General features: G+C 39.6%; 1 pseudogene and 1 gene segment (V, D, J or C); both read right to left on the bottom strand.

Moving 5' to 3' along the window:
• The window catches only part of LOC127205014 (immunoglobulin kappa variable 2D-29-like), a 551,636-nt gene that overhangs the window by 100,470 nt on the left and 425,145 nt on the right, over positions 1-26,021 (bottom strand).
• On the bottom strand, positions 22,340-23,305 carry LOC127205013 (heterogeneous nuclear ribonucleoprotein A1-like; annotated as a pseudogene).

Genomic DNA, 26,021 nt, shown 5'->3' with positions numbered 1-26,021 from the left:
TTTAAAGCAAACTAATAGGTTTTACAGGCTGTGAATATTCTATGTAGACAGTGATTCTGTCCTAATTGTTTGCAATAATCTGTGTCTCTGCTTTTTCCTGCATGATGTTGGAGATAAAGTAGATCTTCATGGTTGGTTTATCTATCTCTGCAGCAACGCTCTCCTCTGCTCAGATTTTTTAAGTGTATATTTTATTTATTATAATTTATTCACTTTACCTTCCATTTGTTATCCCCTCCTCATCTTCCCATTGCCACTCTCCCTCCCTCTTCTCCTTATTCCCCTCCTCTAACCCTCTGGGGACAGCCTATCAGAATCTGAGTTATAAAACGTCATAGAATTGGCTTCTCTTTAAACGCCAGATTGCCATGCAGGAAGAATCACTGAGAGAATGAATGCCATCAATGGTGTTAAAGATTATCAAAGCTGTGTTCTTTTTAGTGTGTAGGAATGACAGTCTGTTCTAACGAGGGCTGACTGTTCTCGCCTGTGGGCTTCCCATTACTGAATCCCACCAACAGACCTCTCAGTTAAGGCACTGATTGTTTCCTCTTTTCTAGTTTATTCTTTCAGCTTCTTGTTCTTCACATGTCTTTGTTTTTAAAGATTCTCTTGTTTTCTTTCACGAATAGAGTATTTCTCCTTGCATTTTGTATGACAATGTGCATTTCTGTGACCAGGGGAGTCAGAAGCAGTAATCAGATTCCCTGAAACTGGACTACCAGAAAGTTGTGAATCACGAGGTGGTGGCTGGGACCTGAACCCAGGTCCTCTGCAAGAGCAGCCAGCACTCTTCAGTGTGGAGGCATCGCTCTATCTCTCCTTATCACTTCTTCTAAGATTTCTAATTTTCTTTCCCACCTTCCCTTTGAATTTAATTATCCTTGGCTATTCATGGTGATACATGTCAGAAATCTTTAAATATGTGTCTTCCTCCAGAAGCCTCCTTAATCATCTTTTGTACCAGTTTCTACATCTATGAAATTGTGAAAATAATAAAACTTATTTTGGAGTATACTGTTGTAGTTTTCAAGTAATTTTGATCCCTGCCTGTGGTGGAGGTCATAGCTTTCATCATTGTAATGATTTTGTTTTAATTAACAAATCCTCCAGGTTTCAAACATTTTCTTTTTATACACTGCCAAACTTAACTGTCTTAAAGGGAGAGGGGACATTATTCTCTGGTCTTACATGCTTTTCAATCAGCTGTTTGAATCTAATCATTTCACAAACATTTACCCAATGGTTTATGTTACTAAAAAAATGAGTACTGTCACTCTGGTGTGTACAGAGAATTATTTCTTCCAACAATTCAACTAGGACTTTGTCTATATCATAGTTAAAGGCAATTTTTAGCCCAATGCTTCATAAAACAAGGTTTTAAATAAATCATTCATATGATGAATTTAACTAATCTTAGTTATGCATGGTGTCACATATCAGAAACATCTAAATGTCTATCTTCTCCAAGAAGTCCCATTAATCTCTTAAATAAATTTAAGAATTCATAATGTGATAATTAAATTTTTAAAAGATTTATTTATTATTATGTATACAGTGCTCTGTCTACATGTACACCTGCACACCAGAACAGGGCTTAAGATCACATTATAGCTGGTTGTGAGCCACCATGTGGTTGCTAGGAATTGAACTCAGGACCTTTGAAAGAGTAGTCAGTGCTCTTAACCCACCAAGCCATCTCTCCAGCCCACATAATGGGATATTGAAATGACATAACATTAAATAATATAATAACATATAGAAAGTGTTGGTCTATTTTACATTGATTACTGGTCAGTTTTGCTTTATGAAAAGCTAGATATTTGAACAGAGAGACATTACTTATCTTTCATGTATCTTTTTGTCTATCTATCTAGTCACTACATTTGCTCTGGAAGACCCAGAATTTGAAGGTTACTAGACAAAAATAGCTGTGTTGTCTCAAGAGTTTTTGATTTTTTTTCTGTTATACGCATAACAGCTATAATGATGGCTACCACACCACATACCTTTGAAAATAGTCAAGAAATTAAGATATAACATATTCACCGAAATGAAAACATTGAAAGGAGTGAGGCTTATCCTGTGATGAATTTGATGATATATTTAGGAAAAACAGGGGATGCACACTGTAACCATTAACCCATATGGATCCATTTAGGAATGAGGTGTCAGCCCTACAACCTCTGACTCCATAGAAAAAATTTGGCATTTTATTAAAATCTTATTTCTAATAACTTTGCTTGCTCTAATATGTAAGATACAGTAGTGATATAAAGGGGAAAAATAAAGCAAAATTTTAGTGTCCTTCCTCATGTTCTTTGTCTTTCTCCCCCTCTGGGTTTTGATAGTCACCTTATTTTCCTCCTGAGATGCGTCATGTTCTATTTGAATGCATTTCTCAAGAAAAAGGCTGTTTTAACATTGTATGCATATATTCATCCTTCTGAAAATTAAGAGTGTATAATTATCTCAATGGTGTCTTAAAATCATTTCAATGAGGGTTAATGATATTCATAACTCTCCATAGAAGAAATCTTATGGACAAAAGTATCTTACTGTACTGTGCTGTCTATAAAGCTCAGGGAAAAATAATACCCAATGAAAAAACATTGTGCATTTTATGCCTCAGATTACACAAAGGACCAAAATGTCTACCCTTGTCAATTGTACCTCAAATAATAGCACAGATACACCAAATGTAATGAAAAATGAGCAATTAAAGACATGAAATACAATGTTTGCTAATAATATTAGTATACAAATTCATAAAGAAAGAGATTTCATCATAAGTATTAAGAAGTAATTTCAATAATATCTATTTTTATGCTGAGTATAGTAGAATACCTCCAGCACTTTAAAGGATATATAAGTGAACAGAGAATATATCTGTGTTTATAATATCAGTCACTTTTTTGGCTTTTTTTTCCTGTTTTGAGACATGATTTTTTTGTGACAACCCTAATTGTTCTGGAACTTGCTTTAAGGCCAGGTTTTCCACAAACTCAGATATCCACCTGCTTCTGCCTTTCAAGTACTAGGATTAAAGCTGAGTGATACCACACAAACCTAACATGAAACACATGAAAATTATTTTTGCATGTATGAATGTTTTTCTTATACATTTGTAAGAATACCAAGTACATGTTTAGTTCTCTCAATGCCCATAACAGGGTGCTCGATTTCCTGGAACTGATGTTAATGATAGCTGTGGGTCTCCATGTGGGTGCTGATTATCAAACAAAGGTCCTTTTCAATAAAAGCAGTGCTCTTAGCCACTGGTCATTCTTTCCAACTCCAGCACAATTTTTTAAGGTAAATCATTCATTTCTGGTTGGTATGTAAACTCAATATAATGCAACTAATATTCCTGATAAAGTTTCTAAAGTTGATATACTCATTCTAGATTTTATGCAGAAAATCAAAGTACAACGTAACTAAGAAAACTGAAGCCTGGAAAAGTGGTAATATATATTCTAACTTGATAGTTCTCTTTTTAAAATAAATTATAGCAATTAAATGTGTCTGTACCACAGGTCCACAGATATGTGGGTTGGTGAATGGAACATCAAAAAAGATAGGAAATAGATTTTTAAATATCTGTTATGTTGGTGTTTTTTTTTTGTTTCTAAAACTATGATCTAGAATATAAATTCTTCATTTGTACTATTTTCAAAGCATACTTAAAACAATGCTTCATCTTAAATTTTTTTCCCATTTTTTATTATTACATTTCTTTTTAAAAAACATATACATTTATATTAGTACAAACACAAAAAAATTCATACAGCAGGAAGAACCACGAAAAATAAGGAATCATACAAATGCTATATCACAGCTATCTGTATTTGGCAAATCTGAAGTAAACATCTTTCCTATCTTGAGTCTAAAATTCTGAATGAAAATAAATATCTGTCATATCTCATCTCTATTAACTTAGAACACCTATCTAGATCTAAAAAATCTTAACCACTAAGCACTAATCTTTTTTTTTATTAATTTATTCTTGTTACATCTCAATGTTTATCCCATCCCTTGTATCCTCCCATTCCTCCCCCCCCCCCCTTTTCCCATTATTCCCCTCCCCTATGACTGTTCCTGAGGGGGATCACCTCCCCCTATATATTCTCATAGGGTATCAACTCTCTTCTTGGCTACCTGCTGTCCTTCCTCTGAGTGCCACCAGGTCTCCCCCTCCAGGGGACATGGTCAAATGTGAGGCACCAGAGTACGTGAGAAAGTCATATCACACTCTCCACTCAACTGTGGAGAATATTCTGACCATTGGCTAGATCTGGGAAGGGGTTTAAAGTTTACCTCCTGTATTGTCCTTGGCTGGTGCCTTAGTTTGAGCGGGACCCCTTCACTTACCAGGAAACTGGGACAGAGGGGAAGGCATCCTATTGGGACTCTAAATGAGAGATGCATGGGAGAATAGCAAAATAAAAGGATACAGAGGGTCCTAGAAACCTAAACACTAATCTTAATGTAAAATGTTTATATCTGGTCTTCAACCCTATCAGAGACTTGAGAAGGAACAAAACTTAATTACCTGAGTGAACTAGAAATGCAGGTTAACAGCTTCCAAAATGAAAAAAAAAAATGACAGAGACAGTTACTTGCCTGAACAGTCACTCAAGACTCTCTATAATGTTGGAGGATCATCTTCAGTCTTTTGGCCCAGTATATCTGACAGACATAGTTGTGAGGGAGGAACTATTGAGGACTTGCTTTCTCTGTCTTGGCAGGATTTGGCCATCGACTCCTCCTGCATCCAAGCTTGTCCATTTTTAAGCAGCATTCTGTCTTGACCAAAATGAAGACATTTTGCCCAGTGACTGGTCTGCCACAGTTGACGCCATCTCCATAAGAAGGTTTTTTGATGTTGATCATCCTTTTTAAAGTATGCTGGGTGTTGTCAGGAGTTAACTTGTTTTGTTGTCATGGAATCTTTAGAATAATAAAAACATATTTAACTGCCATATTCTGTACATGTCTGAGGCTTTTAAAGACCTTATTTAACTATTTTACCTTATGTATCTATAGAGTCATATCTATCTGTTAGACCTAGGATATTTAATAATGTGATTAAAAATAGACTAATATTTAACATGACCATGATTTGTTCAACTAACAATTAGCTTGTATTACTTAAATATCCTAAATATCCTGCAGCCACACTTTCAAGGTTGCAAGTAAACCTTGTATTATAATTGAGTGGAACAGGTACAATAACTCTCTCTCTCTCTGTAAAAAATAATCTTAGATTTGAATTCTATACCAGTGTATCAAAATTACACTTATTTTGCATCATTATACAATGAATTAAAAATAACCTTCTTTGTGAGTAACAATTAAAGCCTTGAGTTAAGAAATAGGTTTAGTCATCTACCTTTTGTTCTATCCTCCCTCTATATTTCTATATCCCCCTTTCTTTCTTTTCATCACCTATCTCCTTACCTTTGAAAGAAAGATAAAGGGAAAGAGAGACATCCCTTAGGCCAACCTAGTTTTCTTTCTGTATAAGACCAATAATAACTTATAACCAACTCCCTATAATCAATGACTTCATAAATTCAAATCTGTATTCAACTTCACATAGTGGGATTCAAAGTCATATTATTTGTTTTGTTCAATAATTTTTGACACTTATAAGCTGGCCAGTGAATATAGTGGACTGAAGAATCCTGTTTGGGGTGCTGCCAATATCTGAGAGCATCGTCACCCGCTGTTGGAATTTCAAGACAACGCAGAGAATTATCATATGGCAGCCTTCCCTTCTTGATACATGCCCTCTAGCTTTTGTGAAAAAAATCAGAATCCTTTCTATTGTCAGCTTTTCTTAGTGATATTTCCCTGCCTTTTAAGTGCCTGTGCTTTGAAGCTAATTTTCTGTATTTAAATAATGTGCATTAGAATGTGCACAGTATCCATTTTTCTGTTTGATTCCTGGCAGAAATAAGACTCAGACTTCTTAGAGGGAACGACTGTATCCTCTGCTACGGCAGTCAGGACATCATAACTCTGTATTGCTGGAGAGGAAGATTAAGGGGGATGTCTACTTTACAGAGAGGAACGTTTAGTGTCTTCTACCAGACAAATGACTGTCCATGAGCTTTGCTAAAAGTTCTTTCACATCTGAGAGACAGTTTCTGTGGGTGACTCATGAGGAGTAGCAGCTGGGGCAGTTCAGACACTTACTTCTTCTGCAGGGTTTATGTTATGACTTTTATCACTGTGGGAGGATCATTACTATACTGTTGACAGTAATAGGTTCCAACATCATCAATCTCCAGGTTGCTAATGGTGAGAGTGAAATCTGTTCCATACCCACTACCATCGAATCTTGATGGGACCCCATCTTCCAAGCTGTTTGCACCATATATCAGGAGCTTAGGAGGTTTCTCTGCTTTCTGCTGATACCACGCTACGTTACTATAAATGTTCTCACTTGCCCGGCATTTGATGATGACTCTGTCTCCCAAAGATGCAGACAGGGAGGATGGAGACTGGGTCATCTGGATGTCACATCTGGCACCTAGGCGAGGAGATATGATAAATACCCATATAGTTAGCATGACAAGATCGGAGCTCCCCCAAGTGCCGTCAACACTAATCAGAGTATACCTGGAAGCCAGAGCAACAAAAGTCCAAGAAACTGAACAGGGGACCTCATGCCTATGCTGAGTCCTGACTGCAGTGACAAATGCACAATGTGTGACTTGTATAAGAAGAGTCCTCAGGGCCATGCAGTGAATGCATGCAAATCATTGGGAAACAGTGCTGGTCACAGCTGCAAGGTTCACTCATCACTGCACTTAGCTAAAACTCAAGAGTCCCCAGACGCTCCAGATCAGACCACACTTTTCTCACCAGAATATGTGTGGTTTTTAAAGTTCTAAAATTGTAGATGACATTTCTAATGTGTATAATCTCTAACTTGAATAATATATTTTAAAGATATATTGGGGGTATTTAGAAGAATACCTTTCGTTCTAAAAAGATACAACAAAGAAAGAACTATTAAATATTAAACACATTGAAATAATTCTTGGTTAAGAAGAGTAGTATGTGTCTACTTGTGAATGATTTGTTAGTTTACAGTATACATTTCTTAACATTAAAAGATTATTTTATCAGGACCATTTTTAATAAACTAAAATGTAAGATTTTGCAGCTTTAATCATATTTTTAAATGTTCATTTTATTATAATTTACTCACATTACATCCTGGTTATTATCCCTTCACTTTTATCTTCTCATTCCCACCCTTCCTCCCTCTTCTGCCTGTTCCCCTCCCCTAGACCTCTGATCAGGGGGTGATCTCCTACCTCAACTGTGAGGCCCCAGCTTATCAGGTCTCATCAGGATAACCAGCATCCCCTTCCTCTGTGTGCTTGCTAGGCTGTCTTGCCAAAGGGAAATGATCAAACCTTAGGCAAGAGAGTAAATATCAGAGGTTCAGCAGCAGTCTCCCTGCCCAACCATGTGGAGGATCAGCTGCCCATCAGCAACATCAAAACAGGGAATCGTGGATCTCGGCATGCATTGTACTTGGTTGGTTCATCAGTTTGTGTAGGTCCCACTGTGTCCAGATCGTAGGCCTTGATGGTCTCCCTGTGGACCTCTTGCTCCCACACGGAACTTCCATACCCCACACTACCCTACACCTCTCTGTACTCTGCCTAGAGTCCAGCTTCTAGTCCCAGTATCTGTCTTGATCCCCCATTCCTCTCAGAGGAGATCTTTTTAGGGGTACTATTAGGACTCCACACCAAGTATGCACATAAAACACCATGATCCTAACAATCTTGTCACTTGGAAATCTGACTCTACTACTGCTGCTGCTACTACTACTATTACTATTACTACTATTGCTGCTGCTGCTGGTGGTGAGGATGATTCTCTTCTTATTATTCTTATTCTTCTTTATGTCTGTGATGGAGATTAGTGGTGTGTGTATGTTTTTTAATGCACACACACACACATATTGAGAAGTGATTTTCCATTATCATTGTAATCTGGAGACCAAAACTTGAGTTATGAAATTAGTGTGTAGTAAGCACTTTATCTTCTGAGTTATCTCAGCAGCCCTAAATGTCCTCTCCATATATATTAGCTCTGTCTCTTCTGTCTTTGCGGAGCTCTGATTAACACAGTCCCATTTAATAGGTGTCCATGATATTTTTTTCACCTACATGACTTGACAATGAATGAGTTTTTTCTTGTAGGTATAGAGACAGAGGCTAGTGAATGATCAATATGATGTACCCTCTTACTACTAAATGTATGATAAGGAGTACCAAAGGCTGGCTTTTCCATTGAAGAGTGATCTAAGATGATATGTAGAGCTGCCAAGAGAGGCCAGACACTGATAGCATCTGGAAAATTGAAGGCAGGAGTGCTTGTAACTGGTGAGAAGCTCTGAAATCTTTTAACTATTTAGAAGCCAGTGCTGATGGCACCTGGGTTAGGCTGACACTGGTGATGGCTACATGGTAGAGAAAGAAAAGGGGATGAAAAAACCATGTACATGTGCAAGTGCACACACACACACACACACACACACACACACACACACATACACAGTGGATGAAGCAAAGGCAGGCTCCAACAAATGTATTTTTCTATAGACCTGTTGATACCTTCTAAAGCAAACTTCTCTACATGAAAAAAAATTGTCTCATAGCTGTAAGAAGAATTATTACAAAACAGATAAATTTGTTAAATGAGAGGGAGTTATAGCAGGATTATTGACTAACAAGGAGTTACAGCAAGAGTGTTGATTATATGTTTTTCCATTAAATTGCATACCTAACTAAACATTCCTTTTCTTTCTTTCTTTAAAATATTTTATTAATTTATTCATATTATATCTCAGTTGTTAGCCCATCCCTCCTTCCTGCTTCCCCCCTACTCCCCTCCCCTATGTCTGTGACTGAGGGGGACCTCCTCCCCCTGTATATGCTCATAGGGTATCGAGTCTCTTCTTGGTGACCTGTTATCCTTCCTCTGAGTGCCACCAGGCCTCCCCATCAAGGGGATGTGGTCAAAAATTGGGCACCAGAGTTTGTATGAAAGTTAGACCTCACTTTCCACTCAACGGTGGAAAATACCCTGCTCATCAGCAAGGTCTGGGTAGGGATTCAAAGTTTACTGCCTATGTTTTCCTTGGCTGGTGTCATAGTTTGAGCAGGACCCCAGGACCCAGATCAGCCTGTCATAATGTTCTTCTTGTAGGTTTCCAGGACCCTCTGGATCCTTCTATTTCCCCATTTTTCCATGCTTCTCTCACCTAAAGTCCCAATAGGATGTCCTCCCCTCTGACCCACTTTCCTGGTAAGTAAATAAAGTCTTTCATGGGACATGCCCCTTGGGCTAGTGTCTTGTTATAAATGAGTATATACCATTTGTCTCTTTTTGTTTTTGGGTGAACTCACTCATTATGATAATTTCTAGTTCAATCCATTTGTCCACAAATTTAGGGAATTCCTTGTTTTAATAGCTGAATAGTATTCCATAGTGTAAATGTACCACAGTTTCTTTACCCATTCTTCTACTGAGGGACACTTAGGCTATGTCCAGGTTCTGGCTATTATGAATAAGGCAGCTATGAACATGGTTGAGCATATGTCCCTATTGTGTGGTAGAGCATTTTCTGGGTATATTCCAAGGAGTGGAATAGCTGGGTCTTGAGGAAGCCCTATTCCCAGTTTTCTGAGAAAGTGCCAGATAGATTTCCAAAGTAGTTGTATTAGTTTGCATTCCCACCAGCAATGAAGGAGTGTTCCTCTCTCTCCACATCCTCGCCAGCATGTGGTGTCACTTGAATTTTTGATCTTAGCCATTCTGATGGGTGTAAGATGGAATCTCAGTGTCATTTTGATTTGCATTTCTCTGATGACTAATGAGGATGAGCATTTCTTTAAGTGTTTCTCAGCCATTTGATATTCCTCTGTTGAGAATTCTCTGTTTAGTTCTGAGCCCCATTTCTCAATTGGGTTTTTTTGTTTTGTGGTGTTTAATTTCTTGAGTTCTTTATATATTTTGGATATTAGACCTTTATCAGATGAATAGTTGGTGAAGATCTTTTCCCAATCTGTAGGCTGTCACTTTGTTCAGGCAGCGGAAAATTACTGGAAAAAGTCTCTGGCTGAGTTTTTCCAGGAATATGAGTTTCCTTCACTGAGTAGATTGATGCTAAGCCTTGAACAGAAGGCTTGATTTACATTGAAAGATTCTGTGTGGTCTTCTTTGAGAAACACTATTGTCTTTCTAGATTACAGATGTACAGTGAATTCTCCGAGATTTTTAAGATTTAACCACAACCCTTTCAAAATGTTTTCCCTAGTGCCCTTAATATAAACCTCTTACCCAGTGATTTCTATATACTGCTTGTCTACAACTTACAATACATTTTCTGAAGCTCTAATTTTCTTAAATGCCTGCTATTTTCTGAATGACAATTGCCTCTCAAGTCATTCCAAGTATATTATGGGGACATAATGAACCTCAGGTGCTCATATATATTCTCTCAGGTGAATTAAGAAACCATTGGGCTCATACTGCAGTCTGAATGTTTCCCCTAACCATTGGGTCACACTATATATCTGAAGTCTTAATTAATGCAGCTCTTCTCCCTGAGTCTGTATTTATATCAGGTTATACAATATTCAAATCCTAACAATCAATTTTGTGTTTCTTTCCCAGAAATAAATGACATTTTCCATAGTCCTTCATAGGGCACAGTACTATTTACATCAGCATTATTCAGAATAGACAAGCAGGGGAAATGTCTTCTGTGTAAATCCACAGAAGAATAGAAAAGGAAATCCTGGAATAAACCACACAAGAATTATAGAAATATCAGTATAAAGTCATGCCTTGTTTATTAATAAGAATGAATTTTGTCTAATGCATCATGAGACAATTTTGTCCCTGTGTAAATATCACAAGGGAAACTTAGGTAATCATAGATTATGAAGTTTTCTATCCTCCCAGGCTTTTGTTATAAGCCATTTTTCTTAGGTGCAGCACACATAGACAAAATGGATGTAATGGGTATTGGACTCAGTAATAACACAATTGTGGTGCCCGTGCCACCGCGGTACCGAGTCAAGGGTGAGGGACTGCGGGTTTAACACACAATAAGACAGCAGCTATTCCACTCCTTGGAATATACCCAGAAGATGCTCCAGCACACAACAAGAAAATTTGCTCAACCATGTTCATAGCAGCCTTATTCATAATAGCCAGAACATGGAAACAGCCTAAGTGTCCCTCAGTAGAAGAGTGGATAAAGAAACTGTGGTACATATACACTATGGAATACTACTCAGCTATTAAAAACAAGGAATTCCCGAAATTTGTGGATAAATGGATTGAGCTAGAAATGATCATAATGAGTGAGTTAACCCAGAAGCAGAAAGAATCAAATGGTATATACTCACTTATATCTGCATACTAGCCCAAGGGGCATGTCCCACGAAAGCCTTCACTTACCAGGAAACTGGGACAGAGGGGAAGGCATCCTATTGGGACTCTAAATGAGAGACGCATGGGAGAACAGCAAAATAAAAGGATCCAGAGGGTCCTAGAAATCTACAAGTAGAACAATATGATAGGCAGATTTGGGCCCAGGGGTCCCGCTCAAACTAAGGCACCAGCCAAGGACAATACAGGAGGTAAACTTTAAACCCCTTCCCAGATCTAGCCAATGGTCAGAATATTCTCCACAGTTGAGTGGAGAGTGTGATACGACTTTCTCACATACTCTGGTGCCTCACATTTGACCATGTCCCCTGGAGGGGGAGACCTGGTGGCACTCAGAGGAAGGACAGCAAGTAGCCAAGAAGAGACTTGATACCCTATGAGAATATATAGGGGGACGTAATCCCCCTCAGGAACAGTCATAGGGGAGGGGAATAATGGGAAAATGGGGGGGGAGGAATGGGAGGATACAAGGGATGGGATAAACATTGAGATGTAACAAGAATAAATTAATAAAAAAAAAAAAAAAAAAAAAAAAAAAAAAAAAGACAGCAGGTCCTTTGTGCTAAGAGAGCAGCAGCAGTGGCAGCTTTTATTCAGTGTACAAAGAGCCTTTTTATAGGCAGCAAAACAGGAATGCCACTCGCAGGTGAAATCCCTCAAGAGGTGATTGCACATAGGAGGGAAAGTCCTGAGGAGGAGAAGGGTGCGTTCTCAGAGCAGTAAACATGACTAGCTAACCAACATAAGCACAGACACGGAAGTTGCTAAAAACAGGACATGAAACAGCAAGACAGGCAGACAGCCCAGTTGGGCCTGGTTCCCACACACAATAGCATGTAATTATAGATTTAAGCATGTCTAAACAATCAATTGATACAAAATATTACAGTGTGATAGGTAAATAAAAGTACACTTATAGAGTGTACATGTTGTAAATAGAGACTGTAGGGTAAAAGTTCCTCTGAGGAAATCAGTGAGTGACAAAAGACTGACAGTAATTACAGAGCCAAAGTCCTATGCGATGTGTCACCTGTCATTGAGCTTACAGATACAACAGTAAATACCATGGAACTCTGAGGTTCTCCATTGGAAATGCACCTCAGTTTACATCTGGCTCATCACCGACCACTGATTTACCTGCTTCAGCAAACTAATGTGTGTCGCAGGCTGAGTGTGTCAACAATTGACTCCCACATTTGCATTTCATACTCTCTTTACTAGATTCAGCCAAAGCCTTCAAACTCTTTATTTCCCTTGATATTGATCCAATTGTGGATAACCTTTTATCAGTTCCAGTTCTGGTCAATAAGACACATGTTCCTACACTGGCCATACTTAGATTCCCTACCCCACACCATTTTGCATTTATTTATTTATTCACTTTACATCCTGATAGCAGCCCTCTCACTTCCCTCCTCTGGGTCTCACCCTCCCACCTTCTTCCTCCTTTCCCTTCTCCCTTCTCCTCAGAGAATGGGAGCCCTCCATTCCCACCCCCCCCAGAACTTCAACTCCCATCAGGACTGAGTGCAACCTTTTCCACTGAGGCCAGAAAAGACAGCCCAGTGAGAGGAAAGTGATCCAAAAGCAGGCAACAGAGTCCATGTCAGAGACATCCTCTGCTCCACTTGCTAGGGGACCCACATGAAGGTCAAGCTGTGCATCAGCTCCATATGTGTATGGGGTCTAGGTCCAGCCCATGTTTGTCTTTGGTTGGTGTTTCAGTCTCTGTGAGTCCCAATGGATCTAGGTTTATTGACTCTGTTGGTTTTCTTGAAGAGTTTTGTCCCCTCTGGGTTCCTCTATCTTCCTCTGACTATTCCACAAGATTTCCTGAACTCTGCCTAATGTTTGACTGTGAATCTCAGCATCTGTATTGACCACTGCTAGGTGGAACCTCTCAGAGGACAGCCATGCTAGGCTTCTGTCTGTAAACATAACAGAGAATCATTAATAGTGTCAGAGTCTCAAGTTGGGGCAGTCATTGGTTGGCCATTCCCTCAATCCCTATTCCATCTTTATTCCTGTACATCTTGTAGGCAGGGTAATTTGTAGGACAATGTTTTTGTGGGTTGGTTGGGGTCCTGCCCCCTCCACTGCTAGGAGTCTTTTCAGATCCAACTTTGGGATTCACATAACAGGAATTTTATTTCATTATGCTGTGACTGATATTGCCTTAAACCTTTGACACTAGGCTTTTTCTTTTAAGTAATTTTATGCTGAAATATAAAATTCAAGTATGGATAGAATTTTCTGCTTTTGATGCATTGAGGACAAGAAATTCCAATGTAATATCTCCATATTGGAAAATGAAGAAAGTAGGAGAATGTGGAAGTGGGAAGGGTGGAGTGGAGAGGAAGTTATTTTTGGTTCATTTTTAAAGACAACTTTACAAAGGAAATGATGGGAAGTTTTAGAAGTCATTAATAGTTGTAAAGTCTTATTTAAAAGTAGTAGTAAAATGTAATAACCATTTGTGAAATACATGGTATTTTTTCCAATATACAATTGTGACAATACATTGGAGAGTATGACATAACATTGGAGAAACTGGCTTTTCCTTTGCCAGCAGGTATAACTACAAATAGCTTCTTGGTTAGGGGTAGAACTTTGTGTCTATTTCTGCTTCTCTCATCTAGGATTTTGTCTAATATGACTTTGTGCAGGTTTGCATGAGCTATCACAATTTTTATGAGCTCATATATGGATCAGCCATTTTGTGACTGCGTGTGGGTGATGCTGTTTTTTTAGTCACCTACCTCTTCTGGCTGCAAACATCATTCTGCCTCAAGAGGGAAGTTTAAAAATTAAGTTTTCCTTCTGCATGCATACAAAATACTGACCAGACTACTCAATATTTACAATACAAGAATACACTACTGATGCTAAAAATAACTTATAAGGTGACATGTGAGATTTAGAGCTGGAAAGAAAGCTTCATGAGTAAAGTCATCTGCCTGCATGTCTGAAATCACTGGAATACATATGAAACATGATGTCTCCTTGATATCTGGGGGTGTTGAGAACCTCTGAGGGGATATTCTTCCCCCATTGATGGTTGGTCAGCTCCATGAGACTGGAATGTGGGCAAGTGTTTGGGGAGATTTTCTTGACTATGGATTGATGTAGGAGAGCTCAGCCCACTGCGGACTGCTCCATTCCTGAACAGGTGGTCTTGGATTAGAATCCATTGTCTCGGCTTCAATCCCACTTCTGGGCTCCTGCACTGAGTTCCTGCTCTGACTTAACTCAATGATGAACCTTTTTTCTCTCCAAGTTAATGGTCTTATTTTGTGATAGTCATGAAATAACAAAGATGTGAGTTGGGAAAATACAGAAGGACCTGAGGACACTTATGGCTGCAGTGGTGTGGGATAGTGGAATCAGATCTCTTCCTCATTCTGCTCTAGCTCCTGCAATCAAACCATTTCCAGCCTTGTCTTTCCCATCTCAGCTACTCTCCCAGAACTTACTGTGACCTTTCATCCACTGACATCCCTCTGACTCATTTACCCCATTTTTTCTGTGGTATGTACATGAAGGGGCCTGAATTAACTTTAGAACCCCAAATAATCCTCATTTTCTGGCATCATTTGCTTTCTTTAAACATGTCCCTTATCACAAAATTTATGATAGCTTTTTATCACACCTTTCAGAAAAATATTTTTCTATTTTATTAATGTAAAAAATGAATGTGGAAGGTGGCACAGAATAGCTACAACCATGAGGCAGAGAAGCTTTGCTGGAAATGACTGTGACTCACCTGTGCTGGGTCATGTTTCAACATCACAAATATCAGTTCATTATAGGACACTTATTGAAGGAACATAAACAGAAAAAGGAAGATATTTCCAATGCACACTATCAGAAACCCAGTCAAAATAAAAAAATGTTTCTTTGGATATTTCCAGTTAAATTCAAAATGGGAAGAGATGTCTGAGATCCCAGCCGAGGCAGTGCAAAAAAGGCATGCATGAAAAGGGAAGGAGAGCCAGAAAGGAAAACTAAAGCTTTTCTTGTGCTTTTATACTCTTGTGCAAGTAAAATAAAATAATCTCTTTATGCATTTCAAGTTTGTTTCTTCCAGTATTTTCATAATTATGTATTTTAAATATAAGTCCTTATTTTATTACTTTTAGTAAATTGCTTACCATTGCTTAGTTTTACTGACATTTATTTTTAAAATAAAACAAACAAAAAAACAATAAATAAATAAATAAGCAAGCAAACAAACAAACAAATAAAGAGTCTCTCAGGTCAGAGATATTTTTCCCTTGGATAAAAGTGCAGATAAAAAAACACTTTTCCTCTATCTGGCGCTTTCTCAGAAAAATGGGAATAGGACTTCCTCAAGACCCAGCTATTCCACTCCTTGGAATATACCCAGAAGATGCACTACCACACAACAGGGACATATGCTCAACCATGTTCATAGCTGCCTTATTCATAATAGCCAGAACATGAAAACAGCCTACGTGTCCCTCAGTAGAAGAATGGATAAAGAAACTGTGGTACATTTACACTATGGAATACTACTCAGCTATTAAAAACAAGGAATTTCTGAAATTTGTGGACAAATGGATTGAACTAGAAATTATCATAATGAGTGAGTTCACCCAAAAGCAAAAAGAATTAAATGGTATATACTCACTTAAATCGAGACACTAGTCCAAGGGGTATGTCCCCATGAAAAACTTTACCTACCAGGAAAGTGGGTCAGAGGGGAGGACATCCTATTGAGACTTTAGGTGTGAGTAGCCTGGGAGAATGAAGAAATAGAAGGATCTAGAGGGTCCTGGAAAACTACAGGTGGGTCTGGGCCCTGGTGTCCTCCTCAAACTATTGCACTAGCCAAGGAAAATATAGGCAGTATATTTTGAACCCCTACCCAGACTAGCCGATGGACAGGACATTCTCCACCGTTAAGTGGAGAAGGAGATCTGACTTTCACACAAACTCTGGTGCTCCATATTTGACTATGTCCCCTGGATGGGGAGACCTGGTGGCACTCAGAGGAAGGATAATAGGTCACCAAGAAGAGACTCGATACCCTATGAGCATATACAGGGGGAGGAGGTCCCCTCAGTCACAGACATAGGGGAGGGGAATGGGGGAGGAAGTGGGAGGGAGGGAGGAATGGGATAACAACTGAGATGTAATATGAATAAATTAATAATAAAGAAAAAAAAAACACTTTCCCCTCAGAAGCCAGGTTTTAAGAGTCACGTCTCCATTTCTACCTTGTTGGTGTATAGCCTCACTTACGTCTGCTACACTGTGTACTGAGACCCTGACCCTGGATTTCTTGTGGTTCCCTGTCTTTCCTTATCACTTCTCTTTGTAATTATTTAGACTACAGCTGCTAGTTACCACATTCCTCTTATTGTGAGTTCCAAGGTTCAAGTTCAGGTTATTAAGTTAATGTGACAACTGTTTTTATGGGTTGAGACAAATCAGGGGATAATATTCAACTCTTAAAACATTGGTTCACATTTTAACAAAATGGTTAAATAGAGACCATGCTATTAGACACCAGTGATTACCACGTTATGGTAATTTTATCATTATACCTGATTTACTACTACAGTGTTTCATATTGCAAGGAAAGTATTGGGGATATGATTAAGACAAATGAAAAATAAAAAACTTTTTTTGCCAAGCAATTAAACTTAAGGATTTAGACTCTGTTTCCTGTAGAATTTCTCAGTAAAATATTTCCCCCATTCATGGTGTTTTGGCTAATAGTATTTGGCAACACTGTAGAAAACATCTTTCCTATCTTGGTGATGCTCGAATTCTGAATGAGAATCAATATCTATCATATCTCATCTTTATCAACTTAAAACATCTATCTAGACCTAAAAACATCTTCACCTCTCAACAACTAAGGTTAATTGTAAGACTAAACTATATGGTCTTGAATGTAACATTCATATAATCCCTGACTGTTTCGTGATTCTTCTTGCTTATGTAGTTTTTTATTTATGTATAATAATATAAATGTACATGGCAAAAAATAATACAAAATTTAGAGAAAAAGAATAGAAAACATCTTCCCCCAGTTTGACCTCAAAGGAGAGATTGTCATCATTCATCTGCATCTGCTGTAACCACCTGAAGTGAGGATTAAAGAGTGAAAAAGGAAGGGCACTCAGTTTGAAGAGTTTTTAAGACAGCGTGGAGGAGAAGGAGCTTTTTCCTTCTGGGATGTTGGCTGAGTAGGAAGGTCAGCTGAGAGCTTTCTCTGCTTCTCTAAACTAACAGGCTTCACTCCAGCATCTGCCTCCTAGGGTGTTTATTGGTAAATCGAATGGCTGGAATTTGTTTTAAAAAATGAAACAAAACAAAACAAAAACACTTTTCCAGGAGAGAGATTTCTCCATGGATAAAGGTTTAGGTAAAAATACACTTGCCAGGCTTGATGATCTCAGTTTCATCTCTAGAATGTAGTGAAAGTAGACACTGACTCCCACAAACATATGCATATGCAGTATGCGCACATGCATGCATGTGCACACATACACACAAATAAATGTAAATATAAGTTTATTTTTAAGTGAATACATAGAGACAGAGAGATGGCTAAGTGGTTAAAGATGCTTACATTTCCAGAACATCCATGTTTTTGGATTTCCAGAATCCAGATTTGGTGGCTAACAGCTACAAGGAACACTATAGGCAGGGGAGTCAATGTCCACTGTTGTTTTTTTTTCTTTTGGAACTGGAGAGAATGAGGAGTAGTTAAGAGGATTGCTTTTATTGAATGAGAACTGAGTTTGATTCTAGGTCCATACATAGCAACCCAGTTATCTTTTACTTCAGTTCCAGGGGTGCCTCTTCTGGCCTTTGTGACCACTATGTATGTATGTAATGATTTTACAAACATGCAAGCAAAACATATGTACAAAATATTTTTTAAAAAGTGTCAAGACAGCCTTGCCAGGGGGAACTTATCAAAAAGCAAGCCCTAGAATCCATGTCAGAGACTGACCCTGCTCCCCTTACTAGGAGACTCACAAGAAGCCTGAGCTGCATATTGGCTACATCTGTGTAGGGGACCTAGGTCAAGGTTATGCACAGCCCTTGGTTGGTGCTTCAGTCTCTGTAAGCATCTCTAGGCCAGGGTTAGTTGGTTCTGTTGGTCTTCTTGTGGAGCTCCTGTCACTTCCAGGTCATTCTGTCCCACCTACTTTTACACAAGAGTCCCTTTGCTTCATTAAATGTTTGTCTGTGAGTCTCAGCATTTTTTTTTCTGATCTGCTGCAGGGTGGAGGATCTCAAGGATAGCTATGTTATGCTCTTGTTTGTGAGCATAGCATAATATTGTTAACAGTGGCAGAAGTTTGTGCTCTCCCATCGGGTGGGACTCAGGATGGGCCATCTGCTCCATCTTTATCCCTCCACATCTTGTAGGCAGTATAAATTTTGGGTTGAAGTTTTTGTGGGTGGGTTGGACAGTCTCTCCCTCCACTGTGAGTCCTGTCTAGTTAGAGGGTGTCCTCTTCAGTCTCCAAGACCCCTGATATTAGAGTCACAACTAGATTCACCCCAATATCCTCCAAGAAGCCTACTTTCTCTTGGTCTCCACTTTGTCATAGAGATGCCCACAGTTTTTCTTCTCTCAGTAGGTCCTCTGTCCTTCTGCCCCAGTTCTCCCCAGGTCTGGTCTCCACCCTCATTCATCAGATAAATGCTAATCAAAATGACTCTGAGATTCTATCATATACCAGATAAAATGGCTATGATAAAAAACTCAAGTGACAGTCCATGCTGGCAAAGATATGGAAAAAGGGGAACAATTCTCCATTGTTGGTGGGAGTGCGAACCAACACAACCAAATAACTAGGGCCCAGAGGATCTTGTGGAGACTAAAGCACCAACCAAGGATCATATATAGACTGTACCCAGGCTCTCTACACAGATGTAGCTGATGGGCAGATATGACTTCATGTGGGTCCTCTAGTAAGAGGCACAGGGTCTGTCACTGAAAAGGTAGGGGTGCTCCCCTTTTCTGAGAAATAGGGATGAGGGAGTGGGTAAAGAGGGAGGAAGTATGGGTCCAGGAGGAAATGAGAGAAGGGCCTATGATTGGGATATAAAATTAATAAATAAGTAAATAAATTTAAAAACTTAATTAAATTTAAATCTTTATTATTATTTTTTTGACTTATGGCTCTTCTCTCTCCATTCTTTCTCCTTTTTTGGCAATTGTATGCAAGTACCTACAATGCCAAGAGTGGACATTGGCTCCCCTGCCTATAGTGTTCCTTGTAGCTGTTAGCCACCACACTAGATTCTAGAATCCAAAAACATGGATGTTCTGGAAATGTAAGCATCTTTAACCACTTAGCCATCTCTCTGTCTCTATGTATTCACTTAAAAATAAACTTATATTTACATTTATTTCTGTTTATGTGTGTATGAGATTATCTCTTAGTATTAAATCTCAATACATATTACAGTTAAAATAGAATCGAAAACTTCAAAGAAGAGAAGTGTAATTTGGATCATCACATGTTACTCATGGCACAGAGTCTTGGTATCCTTCAGTATTTATCTGTGATCTTACATCTTCAGAGCTCTATGAAAATATTTATGTTCATGATTGTTGAGAATGTTATTATTTTAAATCACAACTGTGCATATTTGTGATTATAACACAAACCTCCTTATATATAGAATAAAAAACTGATGTCCACTGATTTATTTATTTGTATTTGTGGATATGTGTGGACATAGTGTGTCGTTGCATACCTGAAAAATTTGTTTGAATGTATATCATTTCCAATTTCTACATAAACTCAAAGTAATCCAACTCTTATATTGCTGAAAGAGACTCTGAAGTTGATAAACACAGGATAGAATTTGTGTAGAATGTCAATGTGCAGCACAGCTAAGAAAATTTTATATCATCTGACTAGACTGTTTCCTATGGTACAAAATTAGGGTAGTTAAGATTATGTGTACCGTAAGTGCACAGATAGGTTGGTAGATGAATGGGACCTCATAAAGAGACAGGAAATATATCTTAGCTATGTAAGATTTCTGTTAAAAAAATGAAAGATACAGAATGAAGTATAGATCACTGCTGTTGTATCAGTGTTTTGTTTTGTTTATAAAACTATATTTTATGATATAATATATTCATCAATATCACTTCTGGAAGCATGTTTAAGAACTCTTCATTCTCTATGATTCATATAGACATACCTGTATTCCACTTTTCATAGTGGGACTTAAAGCCATATGATCAAGATTTATTATTGTTTGATTCTTGTAAGCAGGAGAGTGGACAAGGGAACCAGAAGAATACTGTATAAAATGCTGCAGACAACTGAGAGCCTCAATAACCACTACTGGAATTTCAAAACACAGCAAAGGATCATGCTTGGGCAACCTTCCCTTTCTATGACACTTGTGCTCTAGATTTTGTGAGAAAATAAAAAAACCAAGAATCCTTTCTATTATCAGATTCTCCCTGTAATATTTGTCTACCTTTTAAATACTGGAATTTAGATTTTTTTATTTAAACAATGTATGCTTGGAAGGTCCACAGAAACTTCTACTGTTCTTTATGAGTCCCTTCTGGGAATATAACTCCTCACAAGTAATAATTGTGTCCTCTGTTAAGGCAGAAAAGACACTGGTACTCTGTATAGCTAGAGATGAAGAGAAATAAAGAGAGTTACAGTATATTTATTCTCTTCTATCAAAAACATCTAAGAAACACTTTTGGTGAGTAACTCATGAGGAAGAGCAGCTAGGTTACCCTAGCCTCTCACTTCTGTTTTCACAGGGTTTATGTTATGACTTGTATCACTGTGAGAGGATACTCATCATATTGTTGACAGTAATAATCTGCAATGTCTTCAGGATCTAGGCTGCTGATGGTGAGAGAATAATCTCTCCCAGACCCACTGCCACTGAACCTTGATGGAATGCCATTTACCAAGTTGGTTGCCCGATAGATCAGGAGCTTAGGAGCTTTCCCTGGTTTCTGCTGGTACCAGCTTAAATAACTACTTATGCCCTGACTTGCCTGGCAAGTGATGGTGACTGTGTCTCCCAGAGATGCAGACAAGGGAGATGGAGACTGAGTCATCTGGATGTCACATCTGACACCTAGGAGTGGAGGCATAATAAATACCCACATTGTTAAGCATGATAAGAGAGAACATTCCCTCAAATGCTAGTATATTCTAAACACAATGCAACAGTGAATTTTCCAGTATATTCCTTTTTACCTGGAAACCAGAGAAACAGGAGCCCAAGGAACTGAGCGAGGGTCTTCATATCCAAGATGAGTCCTGACATCAATGACAACAGCACAGGGTGTGACTGATATATGAAGAAGTCCCCAAGGATGTACAGTGAGGGCATGCAAATCACTGGAACTAGTTAGTGATGGGCACAGCTGCAAGGCTTGCTCAGCTCAGCAGTTAGCACAGTCCCAATGCCCCCAGATGCCTAAGGTCAGACCACACATACATGCCCAGAGAATGTATTTCTTTAATTTAAAAAAAAACACATTTATTCAGTGTCATGATCAGACTATTACATTTAGCAATCAACACCATGGGTGAAAAAAAGGTGTACAGTAAAACTCTTTGTTGGGATCTTTACACTTTCCACAGAACAGAAACTAAAAAAGCCTGTTACACAGTTAGCCACACATACAGTAGTTCTTTTTGCATGAGTATTGTCTAAAAACATGTCTTCTTTGTAGCAGCTAGGCTCTGCCACCACTGTGCTTGGCTGAGTTCACAATCTGTTGTAACCTGTAGCTTCCCTATCACTTCTTTGGATCTCCGATCCTGCTAAGCTTTGTTTTCTGGCTGTAATGTAATTAGAACTTCCTGCTACTGCCATAGCTACTGGTGCTTCTGGAACCTCCATAGCCACCTTGGTTTCATGGTTTAGCAAAGTAGTGGTGTCCACCATCATAAGGGCCAGAGCTCTTGCCTCCAAAGTTTCCTCCCTTCATTGGTCTAAAATTTGAAGACTGATTGTAGTAATTACAAAAGTCATTGTAGCTTCCACTACCTCCAAAATTGCTTCCATCATTACCAAATCCATTTTAGTTATCTCCAGTGTCACTATATCCACTATCACCATGGTTGGCACCAAAGCTACCACAAGCACTGAAGCTTTCTCCTCCTCAACCAAAATTGTCATTGGCAACAAAACCACCTCCACGGCCACCACCAAAGTTTCTGGAGCCACTTCGACCTCTCTGGCTGGATGAGGCACTAGCCATCTCTTGTTTTGACAGAGCTTTTCTTACTTCACAGTTGTGGCCATTCACAGTATGATATTTTGAATAACAATCTTATCCACAGAGTCATGGTTATCAAATGTGACAAAAGTAAAGGCCATCTTTTCCCCACTGCCTTTGTCAGAAATGATTTCAATTACTTCAATTTTCTCTTACTCTTCAAAACAATCTCATAGATGATGTTCTTCAGTGTCTTCTTTAATACCTCCAGCAAAACACCTTTTTCACAGTTAAGTAAGCACCTGGTATCTGAGAATCTTCTCTTGACACAGCTCTCTTGGGTTCCACAAATCTTCCATCCACCTTGTGTGGTTTGGCATCCATAGCTGCATCCACTTCCTTCACAGTGGTGTATGGGACAAACTCAAAGCCCCTGGTTCCCTTGGTGTTTGCATCCCTCATTACCACAAAGTCAGTGAGTGTTCCTCATTGCCCAAAATGGCTTCTCAGGCTCTCATCAGGTGTTTTGGAGCTCATTCCTCCATTGAAGAACTTCCTCAGCTGTTCCAGCTCCTTGGGAAACTCTGACTTATACATGCTCTCTCCATATTTCTTTAACATAGTACTTGACGTCCTACTAGAGCAATAACAACTAAAGGAGATCAAGGGGATACAAATAGAAAAAGAAGAAGTCAAACTATCACTATTTGCAGATGACATGATAGTATATATAAGTGACCCTAAAAATTCTACCAAGAAACTCCTGCAGCTGATAAACAGCTTCAGCAATGTGGCTGGATACAAAATCAACTCAAAAATATCAGTAGGCATTCTGGGAAGAAGAAAGACCACCACAAGGAGGAAGGAGAAAGACCCAAGGAGGAAAAGAAGGCCGCCATGGTTTGGATGGAGAAGCACTTGGCTGGCATGGATGGGGAATTCAGCCCAGATGAAGAACATTAACAAAAGGAGATCCAAGATGGCAGCAAGCAGTGTGAACCATGTTTGGAAGCTCCAGTGAACAGTTCAGCGAATTGCACAGAATTCTGAACCAGGAACACCAAGGTCCCCACACCACTGTAGCAGGAGTGTTCCACAGTTCGAAGGGACCAGGGTGCAGAGGACCTGCATGCCCCTGGACACGGGAGGAGCACAGATTTTCTCTGATCACAGTGGCAGCGGTAGCAGCAGCAGCGGCAGCAGAGGGGGCGGTGGCAGCGGGGGCAGTGGCTGAGGTTTGAAGCTCAGAGCCCACCTGTGGAGGTGATTGGTGTGGTGGCCGGTTGGAGTTGCTGTGGGAGAGGGGACTCTGGGCAGGATTTGGGCCTCAATGTGCCCTGAGACGCAAACTGGACTCAGTGGGCAGTTCAGACCCTGAGTCCCAAGCTCAGCTCAGTGCGCAGTGCTGCCGCAGAGACACTATCAGCTCAGTGCGGAGTTCCACCTGAGATGCTAGCTCAGCTCAGCGAGCAGTTCTGCCTGAGATGCAGGCCAAGCTCAGTGTATAGTTCCACTGTGGAGACAGTAGCTCAGTTCAGCGCGCAGTTCTGCTGCTGTGACACAGGCTGAGCTCAGCATGCAGATTCGGCCTAGAGTCCATAGCTGGACTTGCCAGGCAGATTAGGTCCTGAGACTCTAGCTGAGCTTTGTGCACATCACAGCCCTGACACTGCCTGGACTCTCTGTGCAGTTTAGGCCCAGAGTCCCTGGCTGAATTCAGCACAGTGTGGGTCCAGAGTCCCTAGCTGAGCTCAGTGCATAATTCCACCACTGAGACTCTGGTGGAGATCAGCATGCAGTTTGGGGCCAGAATCCCTAACTGCGCTTGGTGGACAGGCAGTTTGGGCCCAGAGACTCTAGCTGAGCTTTTTGCGAAGTCCCGGCCCTGAGACTGGTTGGGCCCTGTGTGCAGTTTGGGTCCAGAATTCCTGGCTGAGCTTGGCGGGAGGTTCAGGCCCTGAGACTATAACTAACCATGGCACGCACTTTGGGCCCAAAGAACCTAACTGAGCTTGGCATGCAGTCCCAGCCCTGAAACTCTGGCTGGACTCTGTGTGCATTTTGGGGCCAGAGTCTCTAGCTGCGCTCGGCAGACGGTTCAGGCCCTGAGAATCTAATGGAGCTTGCCGCAGGGTTCAGGCCCAGTGTCCCTGGCTGGTCATGGCAGGGGACACAGAAGGCTGTGGACACTTTGATCTAACCCAACACACATTCAGAGACCGAGAATGATTGCAGGACTCACAGTACAGGGGTGTTGAGGATCACTGGCTGTGAGAGTACAAAACAATGGGGCTAGCCTCCTGCCATCCACACCAGTGAAGCATCAGAGCTTCCAGCCAAGGGAAATCATGAGAAAACAGGTGAATCTATCATCATACTCCCTCCACCCAACTCTGGAAGCTAACCAACACAAACATAGATGGCAAGATGTCTAAAGGACAGCGTAAAAGCATACACAAAGAAAAACCCAAAACAATATGGCGTCTCTAGATCCCAGCTATCCCAAAGAAAACAACCCAGAGAACTCAAACACAATGGAAATACAAGAAAATGACCTCAAATCCTTAGTAATGAAGACGATAATGGAGGAAACAAATAAAATTCATAATCAAATGCAGGAAGAAGCACCCAAACAGGTGAGAGACATAAAAGAAGCCCATGGAGTGGAATTGGAAAAATTTCAGGAAAATACAAACAACCAGATGAAAGAAATCAATAAAACAGTTCAAGCTCTGAAGACATATAAAGAGGCAATGGAAGAAACTCAGGAATATACAAACAATCAGATGAAAGAAATCAAAAAATTAGTTCAAGATCTGAAGATGAAAATGGACTCAATGGTAAACACACACACACAAGAAAAATGAGAATGTGAGACCTCAGAGAAGAAGGCAAGCAACACAAAGGTGAGCTTTTCTAACAGAATCCAAGAGATGGAAGAACAAATCTCAGGCCTAGAAGATACAATCACAGATCTTGAATCAACCATTAAAGAAAATGCCAAATCTGGAAAACTCCTGACACAAAACATCCAACAAATCAAGGACACATGAAAAGAAGAAATCTGAGGATAGTAGGCATTGAAGAAAGAGAAGATATCAGACTCTAAGGCCCAGAAACTATTCTCAACAAAATCATAGAAGAAAATTTCCCCAATCCAAAGAAAGAGATGCCTATAAACATGCAAGAGGCCTACAGAACACCGAATAGAATTGACCAGAAAAGAAAAACTGCCCGTCACATAATAATCAAAACACAAAACATATAGAACAAAGAAAAAAATATTAAAAGCTGCAAGGGCCAAATAACATTT

Source organism: Acomys russatus, chromosome 21 (genome assembly GCF_903995435.1).
Source record: "Acomys russatus chromosome 21, mAcoRus1.1, whole genome shotgun sequence".
NCBI classification, from domain to species: Eukaryota; Metazoa; Chordata; class Mammalia; order Rodentia; family Muridae; genus Acomys; species Acomys russatus.
The sequence above is the reverse complement of the archived record's forward strand: the minus strand, read 5'-3'. Positions and strand labels throughout refer to the sequence as shown.